The sequence below is a fragment of the Bombyx mandarina genome, chromosome 16 (genome assembly GCF_030267445.1).
Source record: "Bombyx mandarina strain Sakado chromosome 16, ASM3026744v2".
NCBI lineage: Eukaryota > Metazoa > Arthropoda > Insecta > Lepidoptera > Bombycidae > Bombyx > Bombyx mandarina.
The window spans coordinates 4,034,553-4,053,001 of record NC_143222.1 but is presented as its reverse complement, the minus strand read 5'-3'; positions in this window follow the sequence as shown (position 1 = coordinate 4,053,001).

Sequence of the window (18,449 nt, the reverse complement as noted above, 5' to 3'; positions counted from 1 at the left end):
TCTTAGATGTTTTATTGCGTCTCCTTAATTCCTCTCCTTTTGTGTGACTGAATAATGGTGACAATGGTTTTTTCGTTATGCCTTTTTATTGATGTTGGTAATATGAGTCGGCGTAGGTGAGGCCCAGGGTTAGTTCTGTACCTGGTGCGAAGCAGTAATGCGTTCCAGTTTGAAGGGTGGGGCAGCTCTTATGCAATACAGTTGAAACATCGACCTCAAGCCTCGAAAGTGGGTGGCAGAAGTATCTTAAAGAAGCGTCAGAATGTTATTTCGGCATTTCGAATGTTACTAACTTATCTGACTGCGACGGGGCAACGCATAGCCGCCGTCGCCCGAAACATGTCTTGTCGGATCCCGCGGATTCACTCTTGGTGCTTTTAGGACCCTCAAACACCGGTCACCGTCCTCGTCGAACTCGTCGTAATCGACGAAGGGTTTGACGAGCAAACTAACCCATAAACACAGCCCACTGAGTTTCTCGCCGGATCTTACCAGTAGGCCGCGATTCCGATCCGGTGGTAGATTCTGCGAAGCACTGCTTTTGCTAGGGCTAGTGTTAGCAAATTCTCTCTGGTTGAGTTCGTGAGCTCACCTACCCGTCCGGGCGTAGTTAGCGTAGGAATAGCCCCTTAGGCTACCAACGAATAGGTAGCGAAAAAAGTGGGTGGCAGCAGTCACGTTGTGATGTTTATATAAAGTGAATTGAAAAATGTTGATTTTTTTTTAAATTACTACTAAAAGTTGTTAAGGGTAGAATCATGAAGTACTCATTCAGCATAAATGTACATAGACACTAGCTACTTGGCTATATCCTTTCAATATTATCTGTACCTACATCATAATATGCGGTTTTTTCAAAAATAATCGGTAGTATGTACATTTGTAGTACATTAACAGTACGTTTACTTTTACATACACTAGGTATGCTTAGAAGCACCTTAATACATTATCTTTGAAACGGTTCGAATCCCGCAGCTAGGTACCGATTAGTCCGAATATCAATAATAATGTAAATGACAATAAAAAAGGCGATATAAAACCGTAAAAATTATCTATATATTAATACGTGAAGCAAAAACTTTGTATCCCTTTTTACGAAAATTGCGCGGACGGAGGAGTATGAAATTTTCCACACTTATACAGAATATAGAGAAGAAGTGCACAATGCTAATTTTTTTTTTAAATAATGCATAAACGATGCCTTAAATCAATAAAGAAAACATTACACACACTACATACCATGTATTTGACGCACACACGCATGAATACTATTTATTGTCAAACTTTTGTTCTTGACGTCTGTTGTCAAATCGTGAATAGATTAAATATTGTGTGTCTTTGTTAATATTTTTTATAGTGTAGTCTTGGCGAAATTTGTGATTATAGAAGTATAAAATACAATCATAATAGTGTACAAACTTACAATTCCAATTACTTATAGTCGAATTTCGACTACTGCGGGACCACTAGTTGTAATTATTGTTCGAAGCATTTAGATTTGCAATATATTTCTACTTCGTTTATCGACCATCGTACAGACGCATATATTGGATAGAGCGCTGGCCGTTTCCACAGAGCCGTGTAATTTTCCGTCTATGAATAATTTGTGTACAGATGATTTGCTCGTTGACCGATGAACTGTGAAAATCGAACCCACGTATGGCGGTACGCGACTAGGTTCGAGAACTTTCCGCGCTACTGAAATGCATTTGTTAAGCGATTAACGCCTGAATGAAAAATAAAGGCAATTGTTTTTGTTTTTTTGCTTAGATTAGTGGACGAGCTCACAGCCCATCTGGTGTTAAGTGGTTACTGGAGCCCATAGACATCTACAACGTAAATGCGCCACCCACCTTGAGATATAAGTTCTAAAGTCTCAAGTATAGTTACAACGGCTACCCCACCCTTCAAACCGAAACGCATTATTGCTTCACGACAGAAATAGGCAGAGTGGTGGTACCTACCCGCGCGGACTCACAAGAAGTCCTACCACCGGTTGTACTGAAGTTAAGCCGAGGTTTTTCGCTGATTATTTGATAAAAGAGAGATTTATCGTGTCTGTATTGTCGAAATTCGTATTAATGTCGTTAATGAAAAAGTCCGCTTGTGTTGGTCCGGTTGGGCACAAACTCGCTCGTATATAATAGAAAGAGACAGGGAGAAGGAGGCATAACGCTTTTTCATTACGTGATGACTTGTACTCGTCAACCCCTATCGAAGAGTTCATTCTTAAGCCGGATGGTAGCAAAAAAGATCTCTGAAAGTGCACCGTGGATGAACGCAGTGATTCTAAGTGTTATGGATGAATTCTATTCCGGCAGCGGGCAGTGCGATGGCAAAAACGAGATGATAGAATCATCTCAAACAACTCCTCAGAGTCTCAGATACTTTACTTCATTTTTGTACTTGATTTGACTCCATCTCGTGGACATTGACAATAACAACAAGGACAGCATATTGATATTATCTGAATCGAAAAATCTGACCTTTAGACAAATAGTGTATGGCAAATCGATTTCTTGGAATGCATTGTGACTGCAACTATTCCAACTGTTTGGACTACTGCAGCAACAAGTGCGTTGTTAAAAAAACCTTATTTCAACAAAATTTATCTAATACATTTTTAATCTTGTCATGTTTTAACCATTTTCCGGATCCGTGACCCGCCATCTTAGGTAAGGAATCATTTAAATGAGATACGCAAGGTTCCAGCAATTCAATCCTTACTACAAGGTTTAAATCGCGTTATTGTCACATGGGTGAGCGCACATTAAAAATTGTACGATACATTCGAAAGAAGATATTTTTCAATTACAGTTAAGGGTTCGAATTGAATTAAAATTATAATACCTCCTAATCTTGGCGAAAATCTTAAGGGACGAGATGCGCCATTTCACGATCAGCTGCCTTCACAGATAACGACTTAGTAGCTATTTGATCCAACAGGTGAATGACCTGGATCGAACTATCCCCAGAGCGAAGTACCTACTGCTTTTGAAATTGTATTTTAAATGCGATACAACGATTAAGCTCCAAAGGCGTTACAAAACGTGATTTAGCTTTTTAATAGATACCTAGAGCTTTAATTTTTTTATTATTTTTTTATTGCTTAGGTAGGTGGACGAGCTCACAGCCCACCTGGTGTTAAGTGGTTACTGGAGCCCATAGACATCTACAACGCAAATGCGCCACCCATCTTGAGACATAAGTTCTAAGGTCTCAGTATAGTTACAACGGCTGCCCCACCCTTCAAACCGAAACGCATCACTGCTTCACGGCAGAAATAGGCAGGGCGGTGGTACCTACCCGTGCGGACTCACAAGAGGTCCTACCACCAGTATATTTATTTTGAGATGTCTCGTTAATGAGTAAGTCTATATCATAAACGGCTCGACTTTAAAAAAAATACGGATTGCATTCACTAGACGTTTTAAATTACTGACTTATAAAAATTTGAACAGATACTACTTAATTAATTTATTTTGACATGTCTCGTTAATTATTAAGTCTTCGCAAGGCGTCATATCATAAACGTCTCGACTTTAAAAATATAACGGATTCCATTCACTAGCCGTTTTAAATTATTCAAATGTAAAAAAAATCAACAGAGAGCCTTTTCTCTTTTGTCTATTAAGTTACGTTACTCGTCTCTAATGGATCCGCCGGGATGAATTAAAAATTTTGTTTCGGGAGATTAAAATACGTTTATCCATGTGCGGCAAGGTCGGCGAACCTGCGAACAGGGGTTGAATCGACCCCGTTACGTTACACCCGACTGTTGAGGGTGACAAATGTCGATGGGTGTCAACAACCTCGTTTGCATGTGCTCTGACGGTATATTCGCACGTGCGTTTTATGACGCGCATGGTTTTACACTCATCATCATCATCTCAGCTTGTCCATTGTCCACTGCTGAACATAGGCCTCTCCAAGTGATCTCCAGTGCGGCCGGTCCGTTGCCACCTGCATCCAACGTGACCCAGCGGTTCTTACCAGGTCGTCGGTCCATCTCGTAGGTGGCCGTCCCACACTGCGCTTGCCAGTACGTGGTCTCCACTCGAGGATCTTTCCGCCCCATCGGCCGTCCGATCTTCGCGCTATGTGGCCTGCCCACTGCCACTTCAGCGTGCTAATCCTACGGGCTATGTCAGCAACTTTAGTTCTTCTACGGATCTCCTCATTTCTGATTCGGTCCCGTAGAGAAATACCAAGCATAGCCCTCTCCATAGCTCGCTGCGCGACACTGAGCTTCCTAAAAAGATCCCTTGTGAAGCACCACAAGGTTTGACACTATAATTTTATATTATTTACTATAATTTTAGGATACGTTCGATTGCATACTTGCAGGATTATATAATGGAAAAGCTGTGATTTATCTGTAAAAATAAATTTTACGTAACTTATTATGATGATACGGGTCAAGACGGTCTCGTTTTTATTAACACAATCTCAACTGTTCATTTATTCTATCTACTTGTTAACGCTACTATTATTGTCGTGTAAACAAAACAATTTTTCAAACAAAATGTCTTTAAATACGAAAGATATGTAATTATCTTTGAACAAATTTTTAATCTTCCCGAATGCTATTTCACAACAGTATAAGTAATGGAAAGTGCAAACAGGTAAACTACACATTACTAGCGACAGCTGGGCGATTTTTGGAGTCTCGTGCGAACGAGTACTTAAGGTTGTCACTTATGGGATATTTGTACAGGGCCTTACTTAACCTAGTTTAAGAAGGTGAAGAGATTGTGAAGGTACCGATTTGCGAACCTTTTCGGAAACCTGTCTAATGTGTCCTTTGATCCTGTTTGTATTATTCGATTGAGATTAACGCTCTCTCTATATGTCTAATTTTGGTAGGGTATTATTCTCATTCTCTTTGGTCCGACCAGATCCGCTCCGCTCTTGATTCCACGTTTCACAACGCCCCCCACACCGCCAGAGACAAGAATGGATGGAGAATGATCGTGCGTGCGAAGGTGATACAAAAGGGTGGTCACGACCCTCAGCAATGAGGAATACGACGCAAGAAGGAGGATTATTCTCAAAGAAGATCGTTATTTTTGAAGGCGTTGTTTTATTCGCAACAATAAGGAACGGAGATGGGCAAATTTAATGCGTTGTCGTTTTGAACCTTCGAGTCTATGATGGGATTTTGGTTATCTCTGTTTTTTATATCCTGAGGAGTGCTCTGAGGAATTGATGGAGATGATCTCTACATCTCCTCTGTGTTATCGGACCTTCGGCCATCCGAGTGGTTTAGTGCCCCTCACCAACGTCACAGTGCGTTTCCAGAGACCTTTTTTTGTTACGTACCATCTGTCTCTCGAGTGAACTCCCCTCGTTGGAATTATCAAAGTAAAATTAATAAATACGAGATTGAACCTGAAAGGTAGTACTTTAATTATTATATACGAGTACCTGATTCCGATTTGAATACGTAAAACATATTCGTAAATTCAAATAGTGTTTTTACATGCAGCCCAACGTTGTTGATTAAATAAATTAATAAATAAATAAAGTTTGTTTTCTTGTCGTCACTTATATGTGTGCCCGTTAATATTCTGTACGGAAAATATGGTTTAGGCGATGATCAAATAAAAAAAAAACCGTTGAAACGTTTTCAATTAACTGTAATGCAAGCTAACCAAAAATAATATCTTTTTTTTTATTGCTTAGGAGTGCGGACGAGCTCACAGCTCACCTGGTGTTAAGTGGTTACTAGAGCCCATAGACATAATAATATACAACCTAAATGCGCCACCCACCTTGAGATATAAGTTCTAAGATCTCAGTGTAGTTACAACGGCTGCCCTATCCTTGAGACCGAAACGCATTACTGCTTTACTTCAGAAATAGGCAGGGCGGTGGTACTTACCCATCTGGACTCACAGGAGGTCCTACCACCAGTGTGATCTCCATAGAACAGAACATAACACACGACAGTTAGCTGACAGAAATGTTGATATTTAATTTTGTAACATTTAATTGCCATTATAGAAAGAAAATCAGTTTCGTCTTGTTAGAATTTTCGCATCCGGCATGTATCCGTCTATAAATATATCCATCCATATACATATCGACGCTTGAAAGGCAAACGTGACTAAGCGACAATGCGTGAACTTTACAGTAGACTAATTTAAAGTTGAAATACCTGAAAACAAAATTTATTTTATCGAATCTAGCTGTAGTAGAATCTAGCTAGTAGCTGTAGGATTGAAATGATTTTAATAGACCTAGAAATATATATTTTTTGCGCATCGAATATGGTTATTGCCTATCATTTATGTACAAATCAGTTATTGTCGCTTAGTCATGTTTGCCTTTCAAGCGTCGATATGTATGTACATATATATCGACGCTTGAAAGGCAAACATGACTAAGCGACAATGCGTGAACTTTACAGTAGACTAATTTAAAGTTGAAATACCTGAAAACAAAATTTATTTTAACGAATCTAGCTTTAGTAGAATCTAGCTAGGAGCTGTAGGATTGAAATGATTTTAATAGACCTGGAAATCTTTTTTTTTTGCGCATCGAATATGGTTATTGCCTATCATTTATGTACAAAGCAGTTATTGTCTTTGTCTTTCTTTGTCTTTGTCTTATACTACTTTTTAATAGTAGTGTTAAAATAGATTTACTAATTAGAATGTTTGTTTCAGGTTAATATGAAAATCTGTGCTGTTATCTCTAAGTGGCATTTGTGTTTTATATTAGATATTTGGAAAATAAATACTCGACAGTCTAAGTGAGTTTTTATTTATTAATTAAAAGAGAACAATCTTGAGTCGATGTTTGTTTAGAAGGTGTGGTAATTGGGGTCTCTGGGCGTCCTTATTTTGTCTTTGTCTATTTCCGGTACGCGTATCTGATTAAGATATGATTATAATTGTTTTTAACTATTTAAGCTTTTTTTATTGCTTAGGTGGGTGGACAACGTCACGGCCCACCTGCTGTTATATGTCTACCGGAGTATATAGACACCTACGACGTAAATGCCGCCACCCGTCTCTAGACATGAGTTGAGACAAGGTATTATTACGCTTATCGTGTTTACGGCAGCAGTCATCATAACAAAGGATTTAAATAAAGTAACAGAAACATAATTTGCGTGATTACTGGCGGTAGGACGTCTTGTGAGTCCGCACGGGTAGGTACCACCACTCTATCTATTTCTGCCGTGAAGCAGTAATGCGTTTCGGTTTGATGGGTGAGGCAGCCGTTGTACTGTAAAAACATACCTTAGAAAACTCAAGGTAACTCAACTTGGCGGCATTTACTTCGTAGATGTCTATGGGCTCCGAAGACCATTTAACACCAGGTGGGCCGTGACCTCACCCACCTACCTAAGTAATAAATAAAAAATACTGTAAGAAAACCTAGGTCTAAACCACTATATGCCGGGTGAGTCTTGAGTTCGACTTTCTATTAGGTCATATAAAATTGTCTTCCAGCAGTGAACACACTTGAGCATACCTCGCATCTCGAATTATAAGATATTTTTTGGGTAAGCTATAGCATTTTTATAACTAAACTTTGGAAAAAAAAAGATTTCTAAAGTTTTGTGAAAACGTGTGGACACGATAGTTAAATATTCAAGATTAATCATTGTGTAAATAAAATAGAAGCTTGTAAAATGAACATTCGCGTTTATTCTAATTTTATTCTAATTTAATTACAATTTGCCCTGCATGGGGCTAAAAGGCAGGAACGGAAGAAAGGGTTGCCATGAAAAATCTTAAAATTAGTTAACTTAGTTAGGACTTAGGTGTTACCAGTACAATTTTACAATAAAACTAAGGTTCATATTTTGATTGAACAATATTATTATTACAATTTCTGAAGTGTTGAATCTTTAACAGTTTTCGTGGAAACGGGCGTTTATGATGTGTCGTTGTCCAAATAATAATACATCAGGACCGTCTATTCATTATGTGAAAATAATAAACGCGACATTAAATCTTATAATTAGCTTTGATCACTTTACGAAAATCTTCCATTCTCCGCGGTTGACCTTTGAGGCCGTTGACAGACAAGCGCACGACATAAATGATCGTAAAATTGAAAACACGAAAGTAACGCTAAGGCCGCGTCCCTATCAGATAGTTGCATTTGTCTCTGGATATTTATTCTTGCCCATTCTAAGATATAATGAAAAAAATGTACGCAGAGAACGCATAGTTGTATTTTTTCAAATGTCAATTGAAAATGGTTGGGTAGCTGTTAATTTAGAAGCTTTAGGTCTTAGCTTGCTACATCCCGTAATTATCTTCGTAGATATATGTGCATATGAACGGATCTTTAAAGGTAAGACACGTCGTATGTAGCACTTAGGAAACACCGCGTATGACCTTCGTACCTAAGACGGAGATTAAATGGAAATATGATAGATTCGCACTCTCGGTGAGCGCAGTGGTCCCAGATAGTAGGAGTAGCAAAACAATTCCTCGATTCCATGAAACGTTTGATACTAAACGTGATTCAAACCCAAAGATTTCGCTCCGTTAATCGAAGCGATAATATTGATTTTCTCAACATCCATCTCTGTTGGAAACGTGGCCTTACATCTTAAACTGCATTGTTTGTTTTGGATAGAACGCTCCGGTGTTACCTAACAGCGCGCGCTCTAAAAATGTTTCCGCGTCCAACTACCTATATTTCATGTGCTAAATACAGTCGGATGAAACAGCTAAATATAGGATTGAAAATCATTTTTTATTTGCATAAAACGAGAGATTGGATCTTATTTATGCGCCGTCGCCGGAGCTGGATAAAAAACTCCAGATTAAGCCGTTTTTTTTTTTCCTACCTATGCTGGTAGCCTTGAGAGGCTATTTCAGCTTCACCCTAACGTGTGTAGGTGAGCTCACGGGGCTCAAACCGGAGTGTTGCTAACACTGACCCTAGCAAGAGCAGTGCTTCGCAGGATCTACCACCGGATCGGAAATGCGACCCACTGAGAAGATCCGGCGAGAAACTCAGTGGGCTGTGTCTATGGGTTAATTCGCTCGTCGAGCCCTTCGTCGCAAGCGACGGGTTCGACGAGGACAGCGTCCGGTGCTTGTGGTGCCTAAAAGCACCGTTAATGGATCGAGATGATCCGTAATGACGCGCTTTGGGCGACGTCGACGGTTTACTATTCGGTCTACAGGATCGGGTATGTAGTTTCCAGCGGCAAGAGGGTTTTCATGTCGTGCCGCCTGCTCGAGGTGGCGCAACGATGCCGACTGTAGATACTTACTGACAGAGTCCAGCTCCAGGTCATCGTGGAGATCCACGTTCCTCAGGAACCATGGTGCTCCGACGGCTATCCTGCAGAATCGGGATTGAACAACCTGAAGATTAAGCCGCAGTGAACGTAGTTTGAATTATGTCGTATTCGATTGCTTCGTCTTCACGTCACGTGTTCACCAGTTTTTCTCTAACCTCTTCGGTAGATTGTTACGGTACGTCTTTTAATTTAGTTCCGACTAAAAATCATTTGAAGTTTGTTGGTTTGCAAACTAATCAATCGTAGTAAGTCCTGTTCTAAGCGAAAAAATAACCCACTGAGTATCTCGCCGGATCTTCTCAGCGGTTCGCTTTTCTCATCCGGTGGTAGATTCCGCGAAGCACTACTCTTGCTAGGGGTAGGGTTAGAAAATTCCCTTACGTTGCGCCTGTAAGCTCACCTACCCATCCTCGCGAAGCCGGCAGCTGGAATAGCTTGAATAGAATAGAAAGGTAGGGAAAAAATAGAAAAAAGATCGATGCATAATTTGAGTTTAAAGCAGTTTAATTGACGAATCAGGTTATCGTAGTTTATGTACCGAGATCGCTTGTTATACAAAAATAATATTTATTTGGTTGTGTTAAAACATTGTTTTGATTTTATTCATTAATTCACACGTAATATCTTTTAAGGTGGATAAAAGGATCGAGGAGCGCACGAGTCATTCAAATTAATGAGTGTCAATCATAAATTTTTTTCAAGGTTAGTTGCCGCGAATATGTTATCTATGGTATCGGCTTATTCAGCATAGATTATACACAATATTCACTACAAATTTAATACCAATAATCAGAAAATACTAAATCTCGTTTGATTCGGAAATCCAAACGAAAATAAAAAAATTCATTTTTTAAATAATTAACACGTTGAACGCCACATGAAAAATCTAGTGTTTAGGTGGGCTATTCACCCCATGGCGTGATTTAAGATGGGGAAGTCTCGAAAATTGACTTGAACTTAAACTTAAACAATTTGGGAGGCGTGAAGTTTGAACGAGATCAGAGTTCCAGTCCGCTAATGAATGAATTTGTTTACGAATGAATATATTTAATCTAATATCACAAGCTTTGTCCTGATTATTGCTAGGAAATATACGCAGCCTGCACCGCAACTATGTCTTGCCTATTTTTCTCGTAACGAACGTTTGAAGAATAGGACCTAGGTTCTAGATCTCATGTCTCCAGGATAGCGGCAACATTCAAATGCTTATTGGCTCCGATAACCGCTTAACAACAGGTAGGCCGTGAGCTGGTTCAGTCATCGACACGACAAAAATGCGTTCCTTATATAACATATATATTTTTAGTTATATACCTATTCATGTAAGCATACAAAAATAGATTGCAATTGGAAAATTAACTCCAAAAGCGGTGTTAGATTTAAGAATATCTTCCAGCATACGAGACGAGTTTGAGAATAACACATTGATCATTGGTCTTGATCATAGTCATAGGTTCATTATTAATTTATCTCATAGGCCGTATAGTTTTAATTACGTCTATGACTGGCAGATAGCGGAAAAAATACTATTTTTAAATTGATCGTTATAATAAAGATAATTTATCCTAATAATTAGATTATACATCATTCATCGTTTTGAGTCTAAAATATTATATGCGGATGATATTAGATTGCTTTTCATTTCGTTTCATTTTAAATAAAATGTCCTTGGTTTCTAGAAGCCCTCGAGAGCAAGAGCTTAAAAGCAAGTGGGAGCTCGAAATTCGAATCGCCGTAAAGTTGGAATTGGCGTGAAAACGAGAATTCGTTTTATGGACACCTGTTGAGCTGCAGGGAGTCAAGCGTGTGTGTGTGTGATGGGATATCGATGGCTAGCTATACGGGATATTAGTATTGATCGGTTCGATACACTTCCTCGCTAGTCATGTGCTCCTAGTGCTTTCCGATCAGTCGAACGTATTGGCGATTGCCGATACTGCCAATAAACTTCGATTCTAGCGAACCCTCCCCCCTCCCCGTTATTCCTCCACCCCGGAATCGATGGCGGCTACGAATTTTTTATGAATGATGCTGCGGGTAATTGAAAATTATTGTATAGGAAATGCCAATCAGACTTTGAATTTTAGGTGGGATATTTCATTTTTCTTCATTATTTAATTGATTATATTTTATTGACTAAGTTTAAAAAATATATAAAATTAAATACTGCGATAAATTTACAAAACTAAAACTAATAAATAAAAAACACTACCCATCGTTTATAAGAAATGTTAAAAAAAATATCCACACATAAAACACACGTTCGATCGTGGGAATTTACCATAAACCGATCTCAACGAAGAACGTGGGAAAAAGATTTCTTTGTGATTCATGAGTTCCTGGTACACCGAAGAAGTTTCTTCCCGAATTTCTCACGCTCTGATCCCATTTTGCCAAAACCAAAAACCGACAACCAAACAAATAAAGGCCATACCGTTGTCATCTTAAGCTCTAAACTTACAGTGCTTCTTTCTGTTACTTGGATTCTTTTATTTTTGGTTCGAAATCATTGTCTTTTCTTATAAATTTTACCTGTTCTCCGTTGACAGTTCTAAATGGAATTGAACGTTAAAACAGTCATGGCAATGTTGTAATTTGATCGGCAATGACTTTAGAGCGAGCTAGGAATATACCCCGTTTCCTTCCTTGTCTACCGGAGTTCATTCACCGGCGCATCTGGCGTTTCCTGTGTCTGGAACGACAGGACTGTTGGAATGTAGATAGCTCCTATTGTGTTATGGGTGCCTGGTATTTGTGGAGGTTTGGGAGCCCTCAATGCGTCATCAAATGTAACAAAAAAAAACTACCGCACCTGTTTTATCTTTTTTTACTCCCTTCTTTGCCTTACTTTATTATATATAAAGTATTTCCATTTTGAGTATGGCAGGTACTACAAATATAAGATAGAAAGTGAACTACATAAGTGCAAGTGGAATCTTTGCGGAAATTCAACTGATAAGAATGAATGTGCTTGAATGAAGATCTAGTGATATATAATATATATTATGGCAAGCCATCGAGGTATCCCGTCTGAGTTGGAATAACCCTTAGCCGACCAGCTAATAGGCAGAAAAAATTTATCGATACATTGGCAACATAGATTTTTCTATTCCTAACATCGATGTTTTTGGCGGGAACACGAGGAGTGAAGTTGTGTGATTTGTTTTGTTTTGTCTATTTAGTGTTTCTTCGGGTTTAAATGTGTAATAATGGTGGTTTATTAACTGTTTAATATCTGTGAAAGTGCACAAATGTGGGAAAATGAAACAAAGCCGTTGGACGTAGCTTCTCGGGATCCTCCAAAAAGTCCACTGAAAAAATCTTAGTAAATGTCCACCATTTTACTGAGATTATATTTCATCCCATATCATCTCATTTCATTTCATTTAATTTCATCCCAGTTGATTAATGTCTCAAATTAATCATCATCATTTCATTTCACTCCATAACATCATTGCTCATAAAAATATGACTATAAATTAAAATAAGACATGACTTAAAGGTCTCATTTACCAGGTTATAAAATCCCTTAAAAAAAATCCTAACATCCTACCTGCAGACCCACCATTTTTATCATTATCAGACGCATCATTTTTATTTCCTACCTATGCTGATTGCCTTGAGAGGCTATTTCAGCTTCTTGACGTGTAGGTGAGCTCACGGGGCTCAAACCGGGAGTGTTGCTAACACTGGCCCTAGCGAGAGCAGTGCTTCGCAGAATCTACCACCGGATCGGAAACGCAACCCACTGAGAAGATCCGCCGAGAAACTCAATGGGCTGTGTCTATGGGTTAATTGTAACACTGTTAAACTAGCGGGAACACATTAAAACTAAAAATCGTGGTAACAACGAATTAAATGTCTCCATAGTTAACAACCACAAAAGCTTCAACGAAATTTTTACACTAATTACATGTATATTTACATATGTATATAGTGTTAAAAAATAGTTAATATAAGATAGAGAAAGAGAAAAATAGAAACCATAATTTGGAGATACAATTAATATTTATAGTAAAACAAACTGATTTCGACAGCTATTTTAAAATATTAAGATATTTTAGAGGTTGAAAATTGAAGACTTGAAGAAGACAAAGTCAATTTCTCAAGCTGGGGATGATCGTCGTCTTTGATTATATACACGTGTATATAATCAAAGATCGCCGTATTGATTTTGACTGTTTATTGATTTAGCAATGTTACATGATTTAGGTATTATAATTTAATACTACTCTGTCAGGTAAGTACCGGGAAAAGATCATTAATAAAAAAATATATTAGATAATCACCCAAATTTATTTTATCACTTTCAAAGTGTAATCCTTCAGAAACATACTCGAATCTAATCATCAAAACATTTTTAAACGCTTTTTCCGGAATTAGGTTCAAATCTCGCCACGAATTGTTCTTTATGTTGCTCGGATGAAAACGGGTACCACGGAGTGGAAATTTGAAGTTGTGCCAATCTAACAAGAAAAACAAAAACAAAAAATTGAGCGTGGAACCATAAACAAATCATCCATTTCCGATACTTTTTTAACTGAACGTAAATAAATATTCATATTATTCATTTTATTTAAGAGACTATTTAATCCATAGATAATAAGTCGCGGACGTATCTGGTAGAGCAACAATACTATACCTCGTAGAATGCGAAGAAAAATTACGAATTGGGTTTTACAAATTAATGACAACTGACAATTACAAACGTTGCTATTTTGATATATTAATACGTGAAGCAAAACTTTGTATCCCTTTTTACGAAAATTGCGCGAACGGAGGATTATGAAATTTTCCACACTTATAGAGAATATAGAGAAGAAGTGCACAATGCTAATATTTTTTTTAAATAATGCTTAAAAGTTACATTAAATCAATAAAGAAAACATTACACACACACTACATGCCATGTATTTGACGCACACACGCATGCATACTATTTATTATCAAACTTTTGTTCTTGACGTCTGGGGTCAAATTGAGAATAGATTAAATATTGTTTGTCTTGGCGAAATTTGTGATTATAGAAGTATAAAATACAATCATAATAGTGTACAAACTTACAATTCCAATTAATTATAGTCGAATTTCGACTATTGCGGGACCTCTAGTTTTGATAAATACGTTTGTGTTTATCCTATAAATTATTTATAATTAACCATTTATCTGATTGTGAAGAAATTTGGTGCAGTAATTTTTTAGCATTCCAAGGAAGCTTTCTGTTATAGTATCATAAAAATACAATAGACTGATTAGTTGCATGGAATTGCATATTTTATTTTTACTACGCGAAGTATTGGCAGCGGCTTGGTTTTTTTTTTATGACCAATGTTGTAGCATTGTTCATGTCCTTAAGCGACCGTTACGTTCAGGGGAGCCGTAAGCCCGTCCACCTACAAAAAAATAAAAATAATATAATATAATCGTTTTATATTTTATTTTATTTTATATAATTTATTATTTATTTTATCACCAACGTGCCGTAAGAACATCCCGATGAAGTTAATTATTACTTACAGTTGTTAGGAGCTAGTTTTAGACTTTAATTTTAATTTAAATTTTTGGAATATACAAACATATTTATGTCATTATTAATGTATATTTTATGTAAAATAGGCATGTAATGTAGGCAGTTAAACTGAAAATACAATTAATTCGCTAAGTTAAAAATGATCGGGTGAATGGTGCGATCTAGAGCGTTCTAGAAAGATTCCGCGCTTAGTTGATTTAAAATCGGGTTGCCATTGCTTCCGGCGTGAAACCTACCAGTGAATAAATAAACAATAATTATCATAACAAGAACGATCAACGCGACTGCCTATTGTCGTTTCCGAGAACAATTCTCTTACAAACATCACGAGACTGGTGACTGGTTTTACCGGTGGTAGGACCTCTTGTGAGTCCGCGCGGGAAGATACCACCACCCTGCCTATTTCTGCCGTGAAGCAGTAATGCGTTTCGGTTTGAAGGGTGGGGCAGCCGTTGTAACTATACTTGAGACCTTAGAACTTGTATCTCAAGGCGGGTGGCGCATTTAGGCTGTAAATGTCTATGGGCTCCAGTAACCTCTTAACACCACGTGGGCTGTGAGCTCGTCCACCCATCTAAGCAATAAAAAAAATTAAAAAAGAGACACAGGTTAGAATGCGAAGAAATTCCGACAAAATGAATCCTCATTTCTTTTAAAAGCCAATGTAACGTTTTCCATCAATCTCAAAGAACTGCGGGTCATCAAGATTTTTTGGTAGAAAAAAAAACCAGTACAATGAACTTTTGCTATAATTCGCTCTTCAGAAGACGGCGTGTTCAAGCACTTCATTAGTAAAGTCGATGACTGTATTGTGTTTAACATCGCGTAACTTTGACACTTGACCTATTTCCAATCGAATACTCTTCTAGAACGTTCGAGAACTATATTTATGTTTTAATCGACACGTAATCGGGACGGTGGTGTGTCGTAGTGAAACAGTATTTCAGAATTATTTGTTTTTCTATTTTGTGTGTTGTGTTCAATTTCTCGTTCTGATTACTTTTAAGGTGTGTTTGTTGAAGCACAGAATTCATAGTAATTTCTTAGGTATTATTTATTATTCACGAGTCGTAGACGTAATTAAAATTACTTTTATGGTTTAATTTAATATTTTTTATTTTTTTATCGAATTCGAGTTTGTATTCATTTCGATTTCATACCTAAGCTTGCTTATAAATTAACATAATGATCAGTTTTAATTAAAAAAAATATATCTTAAATCCCATGTGTTAATAATGCCACGTTAGTGCAATAAAGTAGCGGTAGGCAGCGGCTTGGAGCGGTAGGCAGCGGCTTGGAGCGGTAGGCAGCGGCTTGGCTCTGCCCCTGGCATTGCTGATGTCCATGGGCGACGGTAACCACTCACCATCAGGTGGGCCGTATGCTCGTCTGCCTACAAGGGCAATAAAAAAAAAAAAAAAAGTGAAGTTTATTAATATTATTATTATGAGACGTTATACGTTTTATAGTGTGGTAAAACCACCCATCCTTAAATGAGCCCACTGAGTTTCACGCCGGATCTTCTCAGTGCGTCGCGATTCCGATCTGGTATTAGATTCAGCGAAGCACCGTTCCTTGCTAGGATTAGTGTTAGCAAATTCGATAGGCCGAGCCCCGTGAGATTACTTATAAATTAGATGAACTTAGTAAAATTTCTCGAGGTTACTAAAAAACTTTTCAAACCTAAACGCATTACTGCTTTAGGGCATATGGCGGTAACCACTACCAATGACTACGTGATTTCGAGTTATTGCGGGTTCTTCTTTATTTTATTTAGTTACCTATTCGTTAATATGGGTAATCCTTACAGAACTCGTATTAAATAGCTTAAGAACCGGCCTGCGAGATTAGCATAGCCTCTGGATTTTCCTATCGCTCGATGCCTTGATCACAACAGCAACTTATGTCACAAATATTACGACGTAGCTGACTAAAATTAAATTTATTTATTGAATAATGATTGATTTGCGAATTCCGAAATAAAAATGTTTTGCAATGAAAACGCTCGTTGCTGTGGCTTCGCTTCGTACGCGGCGCGACAATCAGAAATAAATTCGCAATTTTCAGCGTAGGTACATTGTTGGGACGATTTTAATTGGAAATTACGTGAAGTTTGTTTATCGTTTCAAATACTGTAACTGTTTTTTTTTATTGCTTATATGAGGCGACGAGCTCACAGCCCACCTGGTGTTAAGTGGTTACTGGAGCCCATAGACATCTACAACGTAAATGCGCCACCCACCTTGAGATATAAGTTCTAAGGTCTCAATTATAGTTACACATTACGTAACATGCTGTATTTTTTTTTATGATCGCCTCATTGAGAAACCAGTGATCTGGATTGTCGATGGATAGAGCATCTGTTTAGTGTCGTCGACTTCGGGAGTTTCGTGAATGACCCAATTTTTGTTAAGGTTAAGCTTGAATTGTGCTCGTAAATTGTAGCCTGCATTATAATTTGAAGACATAATCCAATATTAAAACAATGATATTTTATATGTAAAAAGAAGCAGATATGTTTCAAGCGCACGTCAAGTGAAGACTCGAAAACAGGCCAATTGGGACGTTTCGTCTTTAGTCGCGTCTAAACAAATGTAATAATAATTTTACAAGTGCAATCGTTCCAATTATAGCTATCTTTTTTACTCACGCGCTTATCCCATCTTTTGTACTTTTCATTAATGCTACTTGTCAACATGTGTGTGTACTATATCGGTAGGTATGTAGATATATATGGCGCGATCAGATTTGAAGAGTCAGTTACTATGAAGATAACATATCTGTTGTATACAAAATCATCGTATTAAAATTAAATAAGTCCTTAGGGAATATTTCCTGAAACACGAACGGTATTTAAACGACACTAATATGAATGACAGTGATATTAATTAAAATGATCTGTAAGATAATATTTGTTGTTTTATTTACATTCAACCATTACTATAAGACGTTACGTTTATATTAGAACTAGAGGTCCCGCAGTAGTCGAAATTCGACTATAATTAATTGGAATTGTAAGTTTGTACACTATTATGATTGTATTTTATACTTCTATAATCACAAATTTCGTCAAGACTACACTATAAAAAATATGAACAAAGACAAACAATATTTAATCTCAATTTGACAACAGACGTCAAGAATAAAATTTTGACAATAAATAGTATGCGTGTGTGCGTCTAATACATAGTATGTAGTGTGTGTAATGTTTTCTTTATTGATTTAATGTATCTTTTATGCATTATTTTAAAAAAATATTAGCATTGTTCACTTCTTCTCTACATTCTCTATAAGTGTGGAAAATTTCATACTCCTCCGTCCGCGCAATTTTCGTAAAAAGGGATACAATGTTTTTTCTTCACGTATTAATATATAGATCAATACAGTAGAATATAAATGACAGACATTTTTTAAAAAACAAAGCCCGGGACACCAGTGCGTCCAGGATATCCTTACTGTGTTGTGTGCTGTGCAGGAAGTGATCCTACGCGAGTGTGTTGTGATCTAGCGGTGTTGTTTCGGCGCGGAGACGTTCCGAGCAACGTAACGCAGGACCCGGGAACAGGTGAGTTGATCGACACTATTTTATTCTTAACATTGGTTAATAGCGGGTAGGTGTCGATCAGCCTGTGAAAGCTG